This window comes from Haliotis rubra, unplaced genomic scaffold (genome assembly GCF_003918875.1).
Source record: "Haliotis rubra isolate DU_JTF1 unplaced genomic scaffold, ASM391887v1 Scf11, whole genome shotgun sequence".
Lineage (NCBI taxonomy): Eukaryota > Metazoa > Mollusca > Gastropoda > Lepetellida > Haliotidae > Haliotis > Haliotis rubra.
This window is the reverse complement of record NW_025765003.1, coordinates 4,014,537-4,021,439: the sequence shown is the minus strand read 5'-3', so window position 1 is coordinate 4,021,439 and position 6,903 is coordinate 4,014,537.

Below are 6,903 nucleotides of genomic sequence, written 5' to 3'. Positions count from 1 at the left end.
ACATGGACTATGTTGCTGGTATATATTGCAGGTTACAGCACGATGTGAGTCTACAATGATATGGATGGCTTCACAATGACTCGTCGAACTGAGCTGAGCCACAGGAATATACTATCAGGGAACATCATTGCATGACTGGTTCACCAGTTCGGCAACGTTTCATCTTTCAATATGACAATGCACGTTTCCTAATTCTTCCCCAAGTCTGGAGCATAATCTACACTTGTATGCAGCCCACATAACACAATATACTATCGCATGTTGATGTCAGAGATCAGTTGGTATTATTGTTATAGGGACTAATTCAGGACAGCCATCGTCCAAATATTTAAAAAGTCCAAAACTATGTACTCAAGACATGTGAGACTTTATTGTAATATATGTATGACGCTAAGCTGTATATTTAATCACTACTGTACATCCTTATCACTACCGCATTGTAAATTGACTTGTCAGCCCATTAATTATTGTATAAGACATTTATAACCTTCATTGGTAATCCCCCTTGGCCGTGTCTGCCATCACATCAACTGGTCACGGAAGTGCTATTGTTTTTCTGTCTGTCCATTGATGAGTCGTCGCCAGTCCATTGTTGTCAAAAACTGTATACATACTTAGTATGCTCACATCTAGAGTTGGGACGACCACGAGCAGGATGATGCCGCTCGTAGGAAACGCCCTGGGGTTGAGCAGGTACACCGCTCATCTCGCTCATGTCTTGTGTATTTGTTTGTCATGTACTAAAGACGTTTGAACTCAACTATGCCTTCGTCTTCATCAACGCACACTTCATCTTAATTATGAGCTAATTCCCCAGTTGACGCGTATACCACGCGTTGACATTATATTAAATGTTATAATCATACCCGAATGTCAGTAAACACTATATCTGTCTAAAACATATGCTAAAGAATGTGCCTAGTGTTTTATATTGCACATATCACTTCACGATGCAGTTTATAGGATAAACCCGTTTTGTTTTATTATACCAGAATATCAGTAAACACCTTGTGTTCAAAAGCATATGCTAAAGAATGTGCCTAGTGTTTTATATTGCACATATCACTTCACGATGCAGTTTATAGGATAAACCCGTTTGTTTTATTATACCAGAATATCAGTAAACACCTTGTGTTCAAAAGCATATGCTAAAGAATGTGCCTAGTGTTTTATATTGCGCATAACACATCACGTTGCAATTTGTAGGATAAACCTTCTTTTTGTAAGTAATTAAATTCAAGGGTAATATGAAACTATTCGTCATCTCTGAATTATAATGTCTGTAAAATACAACAAATTATAAACGGACAAACCTTCATCTTCTTCATCAGAACTCGCCGAATCTCTTACTCTTGCCGACCTCATAGATCAACCGCGTGTATGTCGTTCAGCCTGATACTGCTGCAGGAGAGTGATGCGGATGATGTGACGTCAGCCATACATTAAAAGCGTAATTATCCACTCGGTATGTGTATAATAGAGATATACACCGTGACCGCGTACCTCATTAACTTGCGTAACAATAATAATCATAATGATAAGGACATTTGTATAGCGCTGATCTCCACACCTCATGGGCATGTCCTAAGCCCATACAACAGTTCAAGTCAATTTTAATATCTCCCAAAGAGACAGGGCCTAAATTTTCTAAGCTCTCTTAGCGCTAAGATCATCGTAAGTTAATGTTAATGTATGGCAGTTACGACTATCTTAGCGCTAAAGGAGCTTCGAAAATCTAGGCCCAGGTCTTGAGATGAGCTTTAAAAACGTCAAGTGAGGGAGAGCATCTCAGATCCTAGGGAAGAGAGTTCCAAAGTACAGCTGACTCATATTTAAAAGTTCTGGCACCAAATGATTTTAACTTGTAGGAAGGATCACAAAGGAGGAACTGATCAGCTTCGCGTAGGCTTCACGTAGGCTTCGCGTAGGCTGGTAGACAGATGTTAAAGTTTGTAGGTATGGAGCAGATGTCAGAATTTTGAACTGTATCCTCTCTCCTACACGTAGCCAATGAAGAGATTTGAGGACAGGTTGATGACTTAGCTTAAAAAAATCGCGAAATGCTTTCGAGGGAGTTGCGTTTGAGGTTCCTAATATACAAGTTGCATAATGAAATATTACCGTTTCTAACTGTATTTTGTGTATATTATATATACCTAGGGGCTCATTAAGAGCGACTATAAACCATGTGCAGTGACCGTTTTAAAAATCCTTTAAATGTTCGATTTAATACACTAACCAATATTACTGTCCGAATTGAATACAACTTTATTCAACAATGAACACTTTGTTCGTATTGGGTTCACGTGTGGTATAAAGGTGAGGTGAGGTGAAATTAGGTTTTACGTCGTACTTGAGAATATTTCGCTCATATGACGACGTGCATGCGTGTGTATGTGTATGTGCGGCTGCTTGTACTAGCCCAGACTTAAGCTGGTTTGATAGTGCTAGCCCACTGAGATACCATGCCGCAGTGAAGCATGACCACCCCACTCAGACACATTATACTGACTCCGAGCCGACCAGTCCTTGTTGTACCCATTAATGCCGAGCGTCAGGCAGGGACCAACAAGTACCATATTTTAACGTCTTATGGTATGGCGCGGTCGGGGATCGAACCCGCGACCTTCCGCACTCCGGGCGGACGCTCTAACCACTACACCACGAAGGCGGTCACGTGTGGTATAAAACCCCGACAGGAGTCCACTGTGTGATTCCCTGTACATCATCAGTATGTGATTTATATATCACTGTTATACTCTGATGACATCGGGTATTCGCCAAAGGGGTAAGCATGTTGTTCTCTACACGCAGCACTCAAGAGCTTTCATTTGGAGCCTGATTTTGCGAGTGGTCTCCTTTGCTATATTCACCCAGATAGAATGATGCGATTGTGTGTTGTTTTAAAAAGTCAAATATTCAAAATTAGGCTGTAGAATGTATAAAACGCTCTTTTTACGAACGTCGAAATTTGGTAGTGATTTTTTGACGAGTCGAATTAATGAAAAATACCTTTGGCGCAAACTGTTCACATTATCAGAGATGTTCATAATAACGCAATGGTAGTGATATATAAGAGCTGTGATTTATAAACATTTGGTTATGTGCACTGCAACAAATACATGTGTCTTGGCAGTACGTTACCGGGCCCCTCACTTCGTCTATCAAATATAACTGTACACCAATATATAGAACAGTCACCCATGGCCACTATTACGTAAAACTATTGCCTTCTTGAACATTGTAAAACGTAATTTCTTTTTCCAAATTTGCGTTCAGTGTAGATATCTTTTATGAGATATGACAATAGGCACCATCCTGAAATGGGGAGCTTGTGTTTGTGATGTCGGGTATTTCCAGGGATGTCGATTCAATTTCGATTATTAGAACAGGCGAGATATTTGCAGGTCCTAATAGCGTTGGTCACCAGCCCGTACATCGTAGATTACCCAATAGCCCATGTATGTGGCAGTATATATTAACGTACAATATTAACCACAGTAAACGAAAAATAACAACCCCCCAGCTTAGTTTGAGGTCTATGATAGAATGTACGATTATTCATTTTACGCGGCTTGCTATTTACTCTACATTGGACTAATTTGTCTGAATGTTTTAGATAGTTCTAATCCCTATCTTTATTTAAATAAAGATTTATTAAATAAAAATATAGTATTATATATTATAATATATATTATATTTTTATTATTTATTTATGAACACTTTTCATATTTAGTTTCCGCTTTAAAAATATAATTTGTTCTCTGGGAATGACAATAAATGCTTGGCAGCGCTTGGATGACGTTGTCTGAACCGTATCAGTTACATAGCAGTATGTGATAGTTAATGCATACTTAATCGTTTCATGTTTTACCACACAGCTGTTGTCTACAGTTAATATCTACATATTCAGATGAATAAACATCTGCATGACTTACAAGTGAATTTTAGGCATCAACGATTCCATATTTCAAAAGTAATTATGTAGTGACAAGACACGCATTGTAGTAGACAGATTGAAGCGTTGCGAGAGAGGATTAAAAATGTTACAAGATAATATAATAAACGTTAGTGCCGTAAGGTATCAGAACTTTATTCAACAAGGAACACGTAGCTCATGGACAAAACACGTTGTAAGAAAGACTGCAGCTTTGCATGAGAGGATTAAAGTGTTACAAGACATAAATAACAAAACAAAACAAACAAACAAGCAAACAAACACCACTAACAACAAAAGACACCCCAACAAAACAACCTAACAGTGCTGCAAGCTAAAACCTTAATGCTACAAGACTAGATAATAGCGTTGCAAGCTAAAGCCGTAATGCTACTAGTCAAGAAAACAGCGTAGCACGCAAGAACTGAAGTGCTGCAAGTCTAGTGAATCGTGTTGCAAGCTAAAACCTTAATGCTACAAGACTAGATAATAGCGTTGCAAGCTAAAGCCGTAATACTACTAGTCAAGAAAACAGCGTAGCACGCAAGAACTGAAGTGCTGCAAGTCTAGTGAATCGTGTTGCAAGCTAAAACCTTAATGCTACAAGACTAGATAATAGCGTGGCAAGCTAAAGCCGTAAATTACAAGACTGGATGATAGCGTTGCCTGCTAACACTGTAATGCTACAAGACTAAATAATAGCGTTGCAAGCTAAAACCGTAATGCTACAAGACTAGATAATAGTGAACAAGCTGAAGTGGTAAATTACAAGACAAGATAGCGTGACATGCTCAAGCCGTAAATTACAAGACAAGACAATATACTGAGAGGCAAAAGAAACGTCGTAATATTGGAAATGACATTGAAGTATCAATGGAGTATTTGTTCATGTATTGTTCATTCATTGTACTGATTTATTCACTACTGTCAACCAGACAGGTTATTAGGTTTCAGTTTGTGTACATACGAACACACCTGACAACAACTTACTTCGCGGAAAGCACGAGCATGCAAAAAGCATGCGTTTTCGCCACGTGTGGAGTTCGAAGTGAAATTGTAGTTAGTTCGTTTCGATATGTTGATAAGGCAGCACGCCTTGAGATAGTTCGTTAGTGGTAACCATTTGGGTGTTAGATTGTTTGACAGAGGTTTAGTGTAATAGAAAGTTAGGAATGTAAGATATTGTAAAGGTATTAAAAGGTAAATTAAAACAAATATTAGATTCTGATTTAGTGGTTTTATTTTGATATCACAACTAGTACAGTTCCTGCTGACCAAAATGGTAGCAGAGCGTGGTTTAGATACAGGAATTGTTCTAGTCTGTGAAAGGTAAGTTAGCTGATAGAAAGTTTGTTAGGTCAGTTTTAGAAAACAAAGAATAATAATGTCGGAACCTAAACAGGTAAGTCCAGATGAAACGGATTTAATAAAAACGGAAACTAAGTCTGTCCCTGATCAAAACAGTCAGTCGAGGACAGTCGTTGAAGATGTTTTGATAAAGTTTAAAAAAGCAAAAAGCCAGTGCAAAGTCTGCTTTCACGAAAGCTAGAAATAAACTCTACAACATGACCGAGGGTCAGAATGTTCAAACCCGTAGGGCTGTTAGAAATCAAATGGACCAATTGTGCATTGTGCAAGATCATGCAATGGAAATAATGATAAAACTGTCAGAAGAATATTCAAAAATCAATGATGTAGCAAGTGTTAAAAACATTAGCATGGAAATAACTAGGCTTGAAGATGAAAATGACAGCGCACAGGCACATGCTCAGCAGTACTTAGACTCTAGATCAGAAGCTAGTTCTGCACTTAGTTTAAGAACAGGGATGTCAATGCTGTTTAGTCGTGATCAAGACAATAGTAAAGGGCAAAGTTTACCTGGCGCACAGAAGCCAACTAAACAGGGTAAAAGAAAACCCACAGTTACAAAGAAACTGGAGGAAATGAAGATGAATTTGATCAACCAAACGTCGTGTTAAATGTCAATCCACACTATGAACACAGTACATGCACACATATCCCAGAACAAACCGCTAAAGGTGCAATAGGACGTGACATGTGGAGGCAGTTGGGTAGAGTTACTATTCCAGTGTTTGCTGGTGATGTTAGATCGTATCAGGGATGGAAGGCAGCATTTATTGCATGCATTGATAATTCACCAGCAACACCGGAATACAAACTACTGCAGTTGCGTCAGTATTTAGCAGGGGAAGCGCTTAGAGTGGTTAAAGATTTGGGACACAATGCAATTGCTTATCAGGTCGCTCTTGAAAGACTAGAGAGAAAATTTGGCGGCAAGAGACGACAGATTGCATTACATCTTGCAGAAATAGACAATTTCAAACCCATTCGACCTGGTCATGCAAAAGACGTAGATAGATTTGCAGACATGCTTGATGTAGCTGTAGTTAATCTTCGCGAATTTGACAGGGTTGAAGAATTAGGAAATGGCTTATTTTATATGAAGTTGCAAACAAAGATGACTGAGGCCATGGTTACAGAGTATCAACGTTGGGTATTTGATAGACAAAGGCAAGAGTCAGTTGAAACTCTCAGAAAATGGGTGCTCCAAGAAGCAGAGTTTCGAACTATTGCAACTGAGACCATTCCTGGTGTCTGTGATAAGTCAGTAAAATCAGAGTACAAACGAGCTCCTCGTACATTTCTAGTGCATGATAGTAACCAGAATCCTGGTACACACTATGCTGGTGAGAAGTACTTGTGTAGAGTATGTACAGAGCCTCATGATGTATGGAACTGTAGAAAGTTCATCACATTAAAAGTTCAAGATAGATAGAACAAAGCAAAGCGATAAACCTTCAGGTCAAATTATCTCCAGATGATAGGCCCTATCATAGGTTCCTTTGGAGATCCATGAAACGAGATGAGCAGCCCACAGAGTATGAGTTCAGTAGAGTTGTATTTGGGGTGAATGCATCTCCTTTTTTAGCACAGTTTGTGAGTCA